Source organism: Cotesia glomerata, linkage group LG4 (assembly GCF_020080835.1).
Source record: "Cotesia glomerata isolate CgM1 linkage group LG4, MPM_Cglom_v2.3, whole genome shotgun sequence".
NCBI lineage: Eukaryota > Metazoa > Arthropoda > Insecta > Hymenoptera > Braconidae > Cotesia > Cotesia glomerata.
The window spans coordinates 20281728-20293135 of NC_058161.1; the positions used below are offsets into that span (position 1 = coordinate 20281728).

Genomic DNA, 11408 nt, shown 5'->3' on the forward strand with positions numbered 1-11408 from the left:
GGTTTTTGAAAGCCTCTTCTATGCTTGAGCCTATAACCAGAATGTCGTCGACATACACTAAGGCTATTGTGAATCTCAATTCTCCGAGAGCAGTGTTTATGGCTCTTTGGAAAACAGCGGGTGCATCTTTTAAGCCAAACGGCATGCGTAGAAATTCGTAATGACCGTCTGGGGTTACAAATGCAGTCACTTTGATAGAATCTTTGTCCATAGGAATTTGATAAAATCCGGATTTTAAATCGAGTGTTATATAATATGAAACTCCGCTTAATCGATCGATCTGGTCATCTATGTGAGGCATAGGATGAGGATCGACGACGGTGACCGTATTTACTCCTCGAAAATCGATACACATGCGGATATCTCCTCCGGACTTGTGACGAACTACTATCGGACTTGCATAAGGCGAATGGCTTTCCCGAATAATTTCCCCATCCAATAATTCCTTAACTAAGTCTTTAACTTTGTTACGCTCGTCGTAAGATAATCGTCGTGGTGCTGAATGAACAGGTGCGTCGGTTGTTAGTCGAATCTTCATAGTTGTTCCGCTGGCTTTGCCGATTTCTTTCATGTTAAGAGCAATGCAGTCCCGGAATTCATTCAAGAGATCTACGAGTTTATCCCGATTGTCTTCATCCACTCCCGGGCAGCATACATCAGCTACTTCTATCTTCCGCTTACCGGCCTCAACCATATGTACCTCAACGGTGTCTCTAATGATCTGTATACCGGTGGCATCTACGATAGCTTTGACCCGGGGTTTCCTGAGGATGTCACGGCCAATGAGAATATCCCTTGATAGCTGATCGTCTGGGACCACATACGCTTTTAATCTAAAGGTAGTGTCGTTGATTTTGAGCTTCAATTTCGCTCTCGCGATTGGGGTTACTACGGCTTGATTAAACGCGGACAATGTTTCCTGAGTTGGTCTTAGTTTTAATCCCAAAGAGCGAGCTTCGCGATCTCGTATGACTGAGCAGTCGCTGCCCAAATCAACCATACACTCTTTCCCTTGTTCATTCACGACGCATGTTATTAATGGTTTACTAACTTCGACTGAGCATACATCTAGTCATGCGGATTTCTTCTTCCTAGCTTCGTCCCGCTGCTTGGTGTAGCACTTTTTTTCCGTATGACCCGGTTTATGGCAATAACCACACGGGTCTTCATCCGATGTTTCTTTGGTCGATTTCAAATTACTTGGCTTATTAATATTATCTGCTTCTGGGCAGTTGTGACGTTGGTGACCAGGTTTACCGCAACCGTAACAGACGTTTTTCGATTTGTCTTCCCGAGTTTTGACTTTACTGGACTCTCGCGCGTGTGACTTTTTCGCGTCTTTACTCTTATCTCTTGATTTATGCGTAGTTTCGTAATTCGCGAGACGCTCATTCAATTCCACGATAGTTTGGAATTTATGAGTCATTAAAGTAGTGCGGATCGAATCGTCTTGAATTCCCCCAACTACACATGAAACTAATTTATTCTCCGGTATTTCAAGTTTTAATTTCTTCAATTTTCCTATTTTAAGGAAAGAGTACGCAACAAGATCATGACCTACGGCGCATTCGAAGTTCGCGGCTTCTTTAAATAATTTACTGTAATTCGACTCACCCGGAAACTGCTCGGCAATTAAAGAAGAGAATGCCCCCCACGTTAACTGCGAATCATGCAATTCTGTATACCAAAGTTTTGCGTTACCTTTAAGCCTGCATGTCGCCATATAAAGGGTTGTCCGCTCGTCCCATCCATAAAGACTAGCGTGTGCGCTGACCTTGGCAATCCACTCCGCAGCAGATAGGCTGGTTTCCTTGGGATCAAACTCCGGAATCGCCTTCTCGTTGGTGAAACTGCCACCGCTAGGTCTTGGTGTACGTGCTGACTGTGCAAAGCCTGAGAGGACCTCTGTGAGTTTCTCAATCATCAGGAACTCGCTACTCCTGCTGCTGCTGGCTTCACTGTCAGTTTGTCGATTGTTTGGTACAGTTGGATTCAATCGACTATTGGAAGCACCCCTCTGCCGAGGTGGTGATTCCCGGTGGCGATGCGGTGATCGAGATCTGTGCCGATCTTTCCGGTGACGATCACTCTCATGATCACGGTCCCGCCTTGATCTTCGGTCACGACTCATGATTTTAAATTTATTAAAAATCACTGTTCACCGCACTATTCACTACACTATTCACTATGTGAGCACGATAGTGTATCCCACTTCTGACTCTGTAGTAATCTATTTCTTTCGTTTTATAATTTATTCAAGTTATAACTATACTCTTTACAATATTCGGATGAAGTTAATTAAATCTCACAATAAATAATCAATCCCGTAGAATATAGTTATCAGAAAACGATACAATAGATAAAGTTCGTGTATAAATAATAATGTCAATATAGTACTTCGCGATTACAATAATACGATGCGTGAAATAAAGGAAAATAGGATGTGTCCTAGACCGTAGGTGTGTATATCTCAGTGGCTGAGGAAAATCTGCCTCATGCCCCTTGACTCTTGAGGGTGTTAGCCTTTGCTAACACTTAGCGTTGGTCTTGGGGTCCCGTGACGTCATGAGCCCCTTGAATGCCGGGGAAGGGATTTTATGGCCCAAAGAGTACGGTGGTTGACGCAAAAATTTCCGAGAGTGGAAAAGTACTCCCACACGTTAATATGTTATATTAATATTAAAAATAGTACAATTATATGTCATAAAAATATTGGCTGTTATTAAAACCTCAAATATTTTTCTAAAAGTAAGTATTTTAGTCAAATAGCTTTAGAATTATGAACCTAACCTCAAATCATAACATTGAATAACTTTGTCAACAAGTTTTTCTGTTTTTAATTAAATGTTTTGGATAAATTTATAATATTTTTGTTGTATATTGACTCTAAAAGTATATTATTTATTTCAGGCTAAGTAAAAATTAATTTATAATAAAAAGCTGAGATAATGAGGGATAAACAAAATCCTAAAGATACAAAAACTAAATCATCAAATTCAACCAAAAAAGTGTTGTGTTCCAATGTGAATAATAAACTGAAGAAAAAAGTTAAAAGGCTTAAGTAATTATGATTCGTCAAATATAGAAAAAGCTTTAAGAGCAATAGAAGACATAGAGCTGTCCTTGAGAAAAGCAGTTGCTGTTTATGGAGTACCGATTGCTACCTTTTGTTAGATGAAAAAGTATTAGTCCTGAGAAGGCAAAAATTAGAACTGAGCCAGCGATAGTATTATCTTTAAAAGAAGAGGATGTTATTGTTCAGTTGTTATTCTACAGAGCAGCAATAGGGTCACCTGTGACGAAAACTGACTTATTAAAGATGTATTACAATTTGTTATCATCTTAGACAATCATTCTAATGTGATAAACTGTGAATAAAATAATTTAACTAATGATGGACAACTTTTATGGTTACATATCAATCTAGTCAAGTTAGTCTTCAAGAATCATTAACTGATAGCAATAATGTAATACGGTGCCCTTCTAAAGACTTTTAGTGAACACAGCCTAATTGATCAAACTATCTCTACTGATGATACAAACTTAGATATGTCTGTACAGCTCTGATAGATTACAACAGAGCTCACAAATGTTCACCCTACAAATCCTATCAACAACAAAATTTATCAATTAGGTATGTAAATGTCAACTTCACATTAAGGTTCGATAAATTTAATTTGATGTGACTGTTTTTAGAATTTATAAAAAGACAATTTGGATCCTACGCCTGCAATGATTGACGAACATCGTTTTATTCATAATTTTCAATAATAACTGTTGATAACGGTAACGTAAAATAATTAGTTATGAACTAGTTTTAAGAATTATGATTAGAATTACGAAAAATTCATATTTTTAGATAAATCTCCCGAAAAACCTCTGAAAGAAATATTCACTTTTGCCGTTGGATTATTTACTGAAGAAAAAATAATAAAAATTGAAAAACAGGCAAGTCAAAGTTACCATCTGTGGGGATCTCTGATGAATGGTACAAACAATTAAAAAAGAAAAGTTAAAAACATGAAAGAAGAAAAAACTTAAAAAATAAAATATATTACAAGAAGAAAAAGAAAAAGTTAATTGCTCAAGTCGAAGAATTACAAAAAAATCAAGAAAGAAAAAATAGATTTAATTCAATAATTTTCGTTAATTAATTATTTAACTGATAAAATTTAATTATGAGTTAATAAATATATAAAATTTGATCAATTTCACTGATTTTTAACTGTCTCAAAAATAGGGTCCTGTGGTTTTGAGACACTGGGGACATGTGACTTTAAAGTGTCTCATAAATAGGGTCTCATAGGTTCTCTTAAAAAACCATAATTTAATTCATTTTTAACCAAAAAAATTATAAAGACATTAGTAATATTGATTTAATAATCATTAAATCACTGTAAAATGCGATTGAAAGTGTATTTTCTTTTTAAATGGATTTATTATTCGCAGAAATGTTCAACCTACCTTGAAAAGTGTCTCATAATAGGGACTTTTACCTTATATTTCTATCCTTTTCTTTTTCTCAGCTGTTGACGCGATGTTGTCAAATCTTTATTTTAATAAGTGGCTGACGATAAACGAGTTACAAACATAAAATTTGACTTTAAATATTTCAAAAATTATATCAGTAATGTTTTATTATTAAATTGTTTTATATTTTGCAATAATACAAGTTTCCTGTGTATAGTTTTTTATCCGTTAAAGTTGGGAGATTAATATTGAAAAAATAATTAAAGTCTCGACAAAAGTTTGTCCACCATAAGAGCCCGTGTATAAGGAGATAAAATATGTGATTTTTAAATTTAATATCTAAGTAACTAAACGGTGAATTTTTTTAATTTTGGGATTAGATAAATGACGTATTTACTTATACGTATACTTAATTTCAAAAGCTCAAAGTTGGAAATTATTTTTTACATTAGATTCGCTCGAACCTCCTTAAAGGAATGGTTCCTATAATATTATGGGAATGACGCACATAATAATAGAAAAATATTTATGTTCATAATAATGAAGTAATTACTTAAAAAATATAAAGTAATTATTATATATTTTTTGCTAATAAATTTTTTTTTTGTAAATAAAAAATTGATCTTTCACTAGAGTGAAAAATTTCTTTTTCATAATTTTCATTCACGTGTGTACTTAATCTTAAATTGTTTACTCCAACTAAGTTATTATTGTGTTAGATAATATTGAAAAATATTGTAGCAATTCTAAAGTTTCTCTAATAAAAGGAATATTTTCTCATAACTAAAACAGTGAATTTTTTTTTAATTTTGGGATTAGATGAATTACGTATTCATTTATACGTATACTTAATTTCAAAGCTCAAAGTTGGAAATTATTTTTTACATTAGATTCACTCGAACCTTCTTAAGCTACTATTGATAAATAGTTATATCATCTTTATTTTAATAAATATATTTCTGTTATCCTGTTAAACAAAAAATTATTCGACTGAAAGGTTGTTACGAACAATGTCTCAGATGGCATCGCTGGTAGAGTCCTTGGTGCGTAACCAAAAGATCCGGGTTCGATTCCCGACTGGGGCTGTCCGAATTATTTTTTCTATCGGTTATAAACAACGGTAGTTACTTTTAATACATTGTTTTTACTTTTTCGAAAAAAATATGTTTGTTATATCCTAATTATTGTAATGTACTTTCATTACAGACAATTCCGGTGCAGCTGGAAGGCTGCAAGCCCTTGGATTTGTTATTTAGTAAATATCGTTTTTATTATATTGTTGATTTATTTGTGCGTAATCTTAACCATAAACTATGAAAGATTTTGAATTAGTCTTAATAAAACCTGCAATGATAATTTATTTTGTGTTATTTAATTCACAACATACACTTTATACAACCATAGACACTAAATTTGTCCTCACAAGTATCATAAAACTACTCTTCATTATTATGTCAATATATTATCATTCCTTTGTCTTATCGCAACCCGCGGGAACTCCAGATAGGTATTGCTAAATTGGAATGAAGCCAATTTACAGGTTCACCCGGTCATCAGATTTCCTCATGACTATCAGTCGATGTTTATTTTCAATGTAGCATAACAACAGTCAAACATTTTCCTTCAACGTAAATAGAAGGTATTACATTATGTACCTAATTCACTTACAAGTAGGCAACAACGTTATTCTGCTCCAGCATATAAATAACAAAAGAACCACGTTGAAAGATTGCATGATGATATCTTATTACAGCAGTGTATTTTATCGAGTGAGTTCCATTTCATTAAGATATTTTTGGCTGAGTCTCATTTTCGCTCACTTATAGTCAACCCAAAACTAATATTGCACTTGTCTTTTAATTTTATTTTAAAAGCACCAATGGATCCACACTTAAAGCTAGCTCGTATTATACCAGTACTTTTTTGGTGTGAATCATAGGATATAAAGGTAAGCCTCATTAATTAATGAAGTAAATAAAAAGTTAATAGTCACATTCTGCGAATACCCTTGATACTACAGCGGTAAATGCCTAAAGCTTGCGATAAATTTATGAACATAACTATAAGGTGATAAAATATCTCATAGCTAAACCATAAACTATACCATACAGAGACTAAAATTTTGACAATCTACTCTCTTCGTGTGGATCTCAAATTTTTGGTTTAATGATAATGACTTCTAGTACTTTAGAGAAGCTTTTTACGCGCTCTCCTGAATACTTTTCAGAGCACGCCACTTATTTTAATGTAGAAAAAATTATAAAAAATTTTATTACATTTCTCAAGGCTATTTTCAACTGAAAATATCAAAACACGGAGAAATTATAGTTGATGGCTTAGAAAAATAATAGCAAATCGAATGTTATTAAATTTATCAGCGAAAGTGGACCATTGAATAGACGCTTGCGTGATGTTAATAGTACATTAAGATACGAGTGGCTTAAATGAGCGACTTTGAGACGACGTAAAGTTAGCGCACGAGCGAAGCGAGTGCGCTAACATGCCGTGAATGATCGCTCATTTAAGCCACGAGTATCTTACACTATTTTGTAGCACCAGTATCCTAAATTCGTCTTCAGTTTTATTTAAATTTAAATATAAAAATTAATTAAGGAAAAGCAAAAATAGTATATCATGCATAGCAGGACCGCAAGCATTCCAAATATATAAAATTTAGAATACTTAAAAATAGTCTAATAGTATAATCTAATTGTAGTAATCGACAACGTCGCACGAGTTGCACATACTATTTTTTATTAAAAATGCGGCGATATATGTGGGCCCAAAATCGGGGTCCAGGGGCAGAAACAAACATATATCAAATAAATCCAAAGTGATTAATATTAATTAACAAAAAATAAATTCACACATTGAAACAATCAATACATAAAATTAAATAACATTAAATTTAGCTGTCACTTTATAATCTTTAATTTTTTTAAAAATGTTAATTTTCACTTTCTATTTATTATTAAAATCTTAACGAATATATATAGTGAGGATAATAGTGAGGAGTTTCACAATCGTCGAATTGAGAAGTTGAATTTTTCTTTCTTGCAACAGTATTTTCTTGCAAAGTAGATTTAAATTTTTTTTTTTGATGGCGTAATGTATCAACTTTAAATTCATTTGATGCTGATGAACAAGGTTGGTCAAAGTTTGATGAAACATTATCTTTGGGTTTGGACATTGAGACTGCTGTTTTAAAACATTTGAAATTTTTGTAAAAATTTTTTTCGTCGAAACATCTGAATCGGTTGATTTATTCAAAACGGTAATGTTTATAATAACAGGAGATGGTTTAGTAGATGAAGGAGTGGATCCAACAGTATTTGTTTTTTTATTCAAAACAATTCCATCGGTGATCATAGAATGAGTACGTTTTTTGTTGTTAACGGAATCGGCAATATAACCTTTAACTACTGTTGATGACTTCCAACCACCATGTCTCTTCATCACTGTCATATCACCTCCAGCATCAGCTAACAATGTGGCAGATGTTCGACGGAAACTATGTCCTGTGTATTTCTTTGCATTTTCTAATTTTAAAAATTCAGCAATGGTTCTAGGCATTGAACCAAACTTGTTAATTCCTATGGGCTGACAAGTACAGCGACCATTTTGGTAATTTAAAAAAAAATCTATCTGTTTTACAGGTTTGGGGCCTAGCATCTATATATTTTTTTTCGTAGTCGTAATATATACCATTAATGGTAAATGATCTTGGCTGATTATTTTTTGTTATCGGAACTTTAATAAATAAAGTGTTCTCATCAATTTTTTTGACATCTTCCAGTTTCATGTTCATGAATTCACTTCTTCTTAAAGCACGAGAAATTCCAAATATTAAACAAACCTGCAACAGTAAGAATAAAATAAACAAATGTTTAGACTATACAGACATTTTCATACTAAACATATCAATAAATATTTAATTACATTTATAGCAAGATATTTATTATCAGGGGCTTCATTTAGAAATTTTTCGATATTTTCTTTTGTAAAAACTTCAGATTTTTTAGCAACGTATTTACACATTTGTTTCTTCAAAAAAAACGTTACTTTTTTGTAATTACCAATATCAACATCATCAAATGCTTTGATAGTAGTTTTTAACATCGAATGAAAAGCCCATAAACTGGAAGAGGCATATTTTTGAGAAAGATTATCAAAGTAGACTACAATTACATCTTCAGCAAAAGAATTTGATTTAACATTTTCTTTACGCCATGCTTTAAAAGCATTATAAGTTGCCACATACATTCGTCTAGATTTTGTTGGCATTGATTGTAAAGCTATATTCTTCGCTTTTTCTTTTATCTCGTCAGGAACAAAATCATTATAATCATCGTCTAAATCACTGTAATTACTAAATTACTAAATTACTGTCTATATTTATTACGGAATAAGATTGTTGTTAAATTAAATAATGTTCAGAAAATATTTCACACCAGAATAATGTTTACGACTGAGCGAAATCGTTAATAAAAAACATTTGTGAATCATTAATAGAGGTTTTTGCATACTTCAGACTGAATCATAACCGACAAAAAGATGTAATTTTAATCATTAATTATTTATTATTTTGTATTTTTTCGGGGCTTTGAATGTTTTTAAATATATTTTTTCGTTTTTTTTGCGGTGAAAGTCAAATTTTTAGAGCAGAAATGTACGAATTGATCGTAAATATGAGCCCGTAGCCTAAAAAATTCCTCTCTACTCGTTTCATAATTGTTTATTTAAGTCAACAGTTGAGCGAGTCCTAAATACGAATTTAGGACACGCAGTGCTATAAACATTATTTACCTTTATTTAAAGGCGCTAATTGTAAATTATCACGTAAAGTCATATCTAAAGTCTCCACTTTCCGTGAAATAATAAGCTTTAGGATCACGTCAGCATTTAATTAGACTAAAACTATAAAAATTATTCGCATATTTTTATTGGTATAAATTTGATGGACGAACCTAGAAAATAAAAAGAACATTAAACAGTGTACAACAATAAAAAACAAACGGTTTAATTTTTAATTATAGCTATTACTTACACCCCGTGCCGTTTAAATTAAAAAGTTAACGATTAATTTTATTATCTATTTGATTGAAATTGTCGGGAGTGTGTAAATACATAAAAATTCTTGAAACAAAATATTATTGCTCCATATTTAATTGAGTAAAACCTGGAGTTAAATGTCAACAATACTAATTAATCTTCAAGTAGGCATGTTGCCAATGAAAACATTATACAATTCTCGAAAGAATCCATTGATAGATAAGAATTTATAAGCACCAATACAAGCGTCGTGATAAAACCAGTTCAACCTATCAATTATTGTTATGACTTTCATTAGCGGAGAACTGACCACTGTTTTCCTGTTTTTGAAACGCTTATCGGATTGGTGAATTTCAATACCTATACCATTGTTGTTATGAGCCACAAATAAAACTTGGGTATTTACCAATTTTGCTGATAGTAAGTTTAAAATCGATTGCGGTTTAAATAATAACAATATTTCCTAGCAAATTTAAAACATTTTTTTCCGCGAGCTATATTAACGTTTGATTAATCACCCTTATAAATAGATAATTTAATTTGATCTTCACCTGTTGCTATACAGAAGAGATCTGTTCAACATTTTGATTCTAAACTTAGAAAGCTGTATACTATACACTTCGTGTGTACCTTACTCAATAACTATACCTCAGAAGTAAACAACATGTTCACAATGTAAATTCACCTTTATCAGGACTACATAATAAAGGTCAGGGCCGTATCATAGGAGTCAACGACCTTACCTACGTAACGAATACACATAAACTGGAGCTAAATACTCAGCGTGCCCTCTATATTGAACTTTTTATGACGCCATAGAGAACACGGACTTACCGTGACATTAATTCCGTCGTGACGTCATCGACTCTACAGCTGAATATTTTTTAAGTCTAAAAATTTCAAGATCGCGACCATTACTGTTTGGGTAATGCGATTTCCTATACAAAATGTACTGAGCGTCAACCAGGGGCCTGTTCAATGTCGAAATTTAAGAATTTAAATAAAAAAAACATAGAAAAATTTGAAAAATTATTTTCTACAAGCGAAACTGGCCGTTATGATGAACCTTGATTTGTATAATGCAGAAGCGTCTCAAAAGTGTCTTTTTAACAGCACTTAGATCATGTGGTTGTAACTTTCTGTCACTATTTGGATCTGCCGGGTCCGGATCACGGATAAAGTCAATTCTTATCATAATTACCTCTTGTCAACGTTGTAATCATAAAATATGTCAACAATGTTCGATACCAATAAACAAATATAAATAATGCTGTGAAGCAGGAAAGAATGGGAGTTACGGTAATTATTACGTGAAGCGTTCCACATTCACGTAACAAGATATTGGTAGGAAAGGATTGAGAAAGGAATGTGGAGAGGATCATCTTAATGTGAGTTTATAGAATATGCGAAAAAAAATTATTAGATAGCTCGGACTGGGATTCAAACCCAAAACCTTCCGAAGACATGTCGGCTACTCTACCATTTGAGCTATCCGGTCTATACTAAATTTCCTTTCGCTTATTCTATATACATTAAGCCACACCGTCCATCTTACGGTAAGCATTTTTACAAGCCTTTATACGTATCGAAACCCAGGACTCGTGCTCTCGAAAAGTCCTTTCGACGTATCTTGGTCCTGATTCGGCTATTTGCTCAAAAAAATGGCAGCTGTGGTGCATCTCAAAGAGGCGTGGAGCCATTGTAAAGAAAAACTTTTAGCTTCGATGCACAGAGAAGACTGAATAGACTCAGCAACAAGTCCAGTTGATTTCCTTTATATAATTTCTCTTATCATCAATTATCGCGGTATTTCGTTAACTGTCAATGTCTTTTGACCACAATAGAAATAAACTTTAGTCACAATATATTTACTGGCAACACATTAA

The 11408-nt window shown here is 32.9% G+C and overlaps 1 long non-coding RNA gene across 1 annotated transcript; it reads left to right on the forward strand.

Moving 5' to 3' along the window:
* The first annotated feature begins 5290 nt into the window (after window positions 1–5290).
* On the forward strand, window positions 5291–5830 carry LOC123263872. The gene is made up of 2 exons (XR_006509243.1): window positions 5291–5590; window positions 5677–5830. It is a non-coding gene; the product is annotated as an uncharacterized LOC123263872 (long non-coding RNA).
* The last annotated feature ends 5578 nt before the right edge of the window (window positions 5831–11408 follow it).